The sequence below is a fragment of the Triticum aestivum genome, chromosome 2B (genome assembly GCF_018294505.1).
Source record: "Triticum aestivum cultivar Chinese Spring chromosome 2B, IWGSC CS RefSeq v2.1, whole genome shotgun sequence".
Classification (NCBI taxonomy): Eukaryota; Viridiplantae; Streptophyta; class Magnoliopsida; order Poales; family Poaceae; genus Triticum; species Triticum aestivum.
Window position 1 is genome coordinate 531,936,821 of NC_057798.1, and position 6,000 is coordinate 531,942,820.

Sequence of the window (6,000 nt, forward strand, 5' to 3'; positions counted from 1 at the left end):
TTGTTATCCTCGATGGCAACAATACAATACGTGTCTTGCAACCCTTTCTGTCACTGGGTAAGAACACCGCAAGATTGAACCCAAAGCTAAGCACTTCTCCCATGGCAAGAAAGACCAATCTAGTAGGCCAAACCAAACTGATAATTCGAAGAGACTTGCAAAGATAACTCAAACATACATAAAAGAATTCAGAGAAGATTCAAATATTATTCATAGATAAACTTGATTATAAACTCACAATTCATCGGATCTCGACAAACACACCGCAAAAAGAGTTTAGATCGAATAGATCTCCACAAGAGAGGGGGAGAACATTGTATTGAGATCCAAAAAGAGAGAAGAAGCCATCTAGCTAATAACTATGGACCCATAGGTCTGTGGTAAACTACTCACAACTCATCGGAGGGGCAAGGATGTTGATGTAGAGGCCCTCCGTGGTTGCTTCCCCCTCCGGCAGAGTGTCGGCAAGGGCTCCAAGATGGGATCTCGCGGATACAGAAGGTTACGGCGGTGGAAATTGTGTTTCGTGGTGCTCCTGGATGTTTTCGAGGTCCGTAGGTATATATAGGAGGAAGAAGTACGTCGGTGGCTGCCTGAGGGGCCCACGAGACAGGGGGGCGTGCCCTACAGGGGGGGCGCGCCCTCCTATCTCGTGGGGACCTTGGAGGCTTCTTGACTTGCACTCCAAGCTCTCCGGATCAGATTTGTTCGAAAAATAACGCTCCCGAAGGTTTCATTCCGTTTGGACTCCGTTTGATATTCCTTTTCTTCGAAATACTGAAATAGGCAAAAAAACAGCAATATGGGCTGGGCCTCCGGTTAGTAGGTTAGTCCCAAAAATGATATAAATGTGTAAAATAAAGCCCATAAACATCCAAAAGGGGTAATATAATAGCATGGAACAATCAAAAATTATAGATACGTTGGAGACGTATCAGCATGGCACATGTGCCGGACTGGATGCACAGATATATGTGCCAAGAGGGAATGTTCCTGTGGCCCGACGAGGACGTTGGTTCCTCTGAGTGGTGGTGTATGTGATAGCCTGGCTTATTAGGGATGGTAGACTACTCATATCAATAAGGAATTCCTTCTTTTCCGGGATCCCATTCGGAAAGAACTCCAAAGTTAAGCGTGCTCAGCTTGGGGTAATTTCAGGATGGGTGACCGACGGGGAAGTTGCTCCCGGGTGCGCACGAGTGAGGACAAAGTGCGCAGAAAAGACTAGTATTGATCTGTGAGGCCAGTCTAGATCCCGCCAGGAGTAACGATCACCGGCGGGTGTGTCCGGGGCGTTACATGTCACTCTAGCAACCCATCATCTACTTATTACTTCCCAATGCCTTCCTCTAGGCCGAAATAATGGTGAAGTGTCATGTAGTCGACGTTCACATAACACCACTAGAGGAGACACTACAAAAAAGACACATATGTGACATTTTGGGCCGAACGAATTTTTTTTCTGTCATACATATGACACTTCTATGATGATAAGATGTGGTGGGCTCCTACTTCTATGACAAAAAATCATGACAGAAAATGGGCTTTTCGTCCTGGGCGGGCCAGAGACGCAGCTGCATGAAATTCTTTGGGCCGTCCATGACGAAAAAAACCGTGGTAGAAGTGAGGGCGAGGAAAATTCGGGGAGTTTGAGGGAGTCCTGGTGTCGGTGTCAAAACCGGCGGATCTTGGGTAGGGGGTCCCGAACTGTGCGTCTAGGCAGATGGTAACAGGAGACAAGGGACACGATGTTTTTACCCAGGTCCGGGCCCTCTCGATGGAGGTAAAACCCTACTCCTGCTTGATTAATATTGATGATATGGGTAGTACAAGAGTAGATCTACCACGAGATCAGAGAGGCTAAACCCTAGAAGCTAGCCTATGGTATGATTGTTGTTCGTCCTACGGACTAAAACCCTCCGATTTATATAGGCACCGAAGAGGGTTAGGGTTACACAGAGTCGGTTATAATGGTACGAGATCTACATATCCGTATCGCCAAGCTTGCCTTCCACACCAAGGAAAGTCCCATCCGGACACGGGACGAAGTCTTCAATCTTGTATCTTCATAGTCTAGGAGTCCAGCCAAAGGTGATAGTTCGGCTATCCGGACACCCCCTAATCCAGGACTCCCTCAGTAGCCCCTGAACCAGGATTCAATGACGACGAGTCCGGCGTGCATATTGTCTTCGGCATTGCAAGGCGGGTTCCTCCTCCGAATACTTCATAGAAGATTTTGAACACAAGGATAGTGTTCGGCTCTGCAAAATAAGTTCCACATACCACCGTAGAGAGAATGATATTTACACAAATTCAATCTGCTGACGTATTCCATGGCGTGACATCACACCACGGCCAAGCCTTTATTCGAATCGTTTTACTATCCCCCCTCAGCGTGTTTAGCGAGGCGGTTTCCTTGGCACGTCTTGTCAAAGCATAGATCATGTCCCCTTATTCCGAGATTCTCATTAATACGGGCGCGGGTAACCCAGTCGTGCCCGTTGGCACATCTCCTCTATTGAAGGCGAGTCCCGAACGGTCACGGGGAAGGCTCTTGGTATTCAACCTCTTTATAAAAAGACCAAGGCTCCACTCCTTTCTTTCAATCTCAATCGAATCTGCCCCTCACCTCGAGTTCCAACACCCAAAGCTCCAGATTCAGGCGCTTCGGACCTTCGATGATGTCCGGCTCCGACCTGCAAGGCCGGTGGATGCTTTCCTCTGTTACGGAAGAAGAGGTGCTAAAGCTAAGAGATGCCAGGTATCTAACCGGCGAAATTTCGCATAGGCTGCCTGCCCAAGGGCAGGTTATTCCAACTCCCAAGCCTAGCGAAAGTGTGGTGTTCGCGTCTCACTTTCTTCGGGGGCTAGGCTTCCCGACGGACCCCTTCGTGAGGGGGCTCATGTTTTACTGTGGGTTGGAATTTCATGACTTGGATCCGGAGTCCATCCTCCACATCTCATCGTTCATTGTCGTATGCGAAGCCTTCCTCCGCATTACCCCTCACTTCGGATTGTGGCTCAAGACCTTCAAAGTGGAGCCGAAGATGATCAAGGGGCAGAAGGGAGAGTGTGTAGGGGTTGTTATAAGCAAGAATGCTGATGCTCCGTGGCCCGAGGGCTCTTTTCAAGAGGAGCTCAGCCTATGACAACAAGAGTGGTTTTATATCACAGCTCCCAGGGGCACCAAATGGGTGGCGCCACCTGCCTTTCGCTCGGGTCCTCCACCGCGGCTGGCGTCATGGGTCAATAAAGGACTTGACTGGGGGCTGTCCAAGGACGTGCCCTTGTTGAAGGGCCGCATTCAAGACCTCCTAGAGAGAGAGATCACTCTGGTCGTAGTAGCGCAGGTCATGCTGATTCGTCGCACCCTGCCCTGCAAACGTCGCCCCCTCCGCCTATGGGAATTTAACCCGGAGGGACCATGAGCTCTCCAACATTTTATGGGCGCGACGCCCGTGGAGATGTACAAGCTTTTCTTCGGATCACAAGCGATGTGTCCGGACTCGACTGAGGACGCAGGTCTGAGCTACAATCGCCCGGATACTCAAGTAAGTAGCCCTGTACCCGGACACACTATCCCATATTTATCACGAACTTGCCCTTTAAAAGAGTTGTTCCTTGAACATGAGTGGATTGCGAAAGCAAAGTTAATCAGGTGTCTGACCCCCCTCCCCGAGACCACGCCGGATCCCGTGTTAACCAGTATGTTGGAGGTTGCGCCTTCGGAAGAAGGTGAATGGGGGAACAAGGAAGCTACCGCCTCCGCGAAGGAGGCTGTCAGGAAAGGAGGGATCGAGAATCCCTCCATCCAAGGGAAGAAGAGGACCGCCTCTGAAGACCCGGAGACCATGGTCTCAAAGCGGCGGAAGAAATCTTCGTCAGAGGGTCCTGCGCCGAGAGATTTCTCGGTCGCATTGTGCCCTCAAGGGGATCAGCCCTCCACCGAGCCGTAAGTAAAAAGGGGAGTTTTTTTAAATAAAGGATATCCCCGCCCTATTTCTGATGAAGATAACCGAAATTTTACCTTGTAGTTTGGATCTCAGCCCTTCTCAGCAAAGCTCATCTTCGGGGGATCTTTGTCCGGATATGATGGAGAGTGAAACGCCTCCCCCTGCCGTACCGTCTTGCGAGGCGGGCGACCCGGAGGTGTCGTCGCGGAGGGTTTCTCCGAGTCCGGCGGGGCCGGAAGGCAGTCATATGTCCCCTCAAAGCCCTCCGTGTCCGGCCTTCGAAAAAGGCCATCGAACGAGTCCGGCACCACCTGGTGTTCGGTCGGAGGAGCTGAAGGATCTGCTCGGGCGAGCGTCTTCTGACAGTTCCGCATCTAAAATGTGCCCTGTGTAGATAGTAGCCCCTGAGGCTCGGTGTGTTGTCAAAAATGACAGCGCGCCGAGGATCATAATCCCAGGTATAATGTGTCGCCCTTCCTATGTAGGTGGTGAAGGGTCCGGTGGCTAGCCGGACTGATGAATTTGCCGAACTAAAGAGGCAACTTGACGTGGCGGATGCCGACATCGCGCTTGTCAATAAGCGACTTGATGAGTCACAAGGTATGCGATTTCTCCGCGGACACCTGGTAAGGGAGCTTGATGCCCGTGCCTTACAACATGTATGCTTAATGCAGATGGTGCCGCTGCCATGGAGAACCTTCAGGCGGAGCTCGCCCTAGCCAAGGAGCAGGCCAGAAAGAATGATGCAGCTGCCTTAAAGGCGGCCGAAGAGCTAAAAGCTGAACATGCTGCTCACTGCCGAAGCAAGAAGGAAATGGCTGAGATGGCCATGAAGTTGAAGAATGCTGCCGACCGCTGCAAGCTTCTTGAAAAAGAAGATCGAGCGGTGCAAGAGGACCTGAAGAAGGCCACTACCGAGGCCAAGGATGCTCGCTCTGTGATGAGAGCTATGAAGGAGGAGCTGTGTCAGGCCCGAGATATCGTAGCTGGAAAGCCCTTTCTGCTGCAGAGGAAATTCGTGGATCCTAAATATGCTGAGTTGGACCGGCTGTGGAGTGCGGAGGATGCTTATCTGGACTTGGCGGCAAGTGCTGCGGATGCGGCCGAACATTTCCGAGATCAAAAGGATCACGAAATGGAAAAGGTTTTTTGGTCGCAGTTCCATAATCCAGAGCGCCCACTTCCATTAACCGATCGCTTGGCCGAATGGGCGGAGCTGAATAGGTTATCCGGACTTGCCATGAAGGATGTCGTGAGTCTTTTGTGGCCGAAAAGGCCCGAGCCGAAGAGTTATTTTGGTGCAGCAGTTCCTTGGTGCGGTGCCGCATATCAATGCAATGAGGAGGTCGGCATGCATAGAGGGTGAGCGGATGGCTCTTGCCCGTGTCAAGACATACTGGGCGGAGATGAAGGCCAACGATGTTGCATCCCAAGATTCAGACGGAAGCCGAGTACCTGTCGAGCACTATTTTCAGGAAGTTCTGCAGGGCGCTCGTTTAATAGAGACGCAGTGCTCGAAGGATATTATGTTCGAATAACATGTATTATTGTGAAACAATGTATCGATGGAATATAAAAACTTTTTATACTTGTGCCTTTCAAGAATTAAAATACCTCCTGTGCGGCCGCTAATGTATATGTATATATAACCTGAAAGATGGCCTTCTTCGGCTTCAGCCCCCACGCATATAATGCGGGGGTGTTTGCAAAAGGCGCATTTTCACACTTGATCCAACATCTTGGTCCTATAAAGGAGGTTGTAGCGCAGCAAACTAGGCAACCGGACTATAATGCTTTATCACTTTCACTTAGCCATAGGAGTTTGACAGTGGGGATACTATATAGCCCCTAGGGGCACCGCGCTCACCCGAATTCGGGGTGCGTATGTGCCTGACCAGGAAATGGCCCTTCGTCAATGCGGAGGAATCCTATAGATTCTGGCGGGTCATCGAGTGGTTGACCAGTCTCACGCTATATCATGACAGTCAGTTTTCGGCTTTCTCTATTGAGGTGCTCGCCTGGCCGAACCGGGGCACAATCGCAGTAG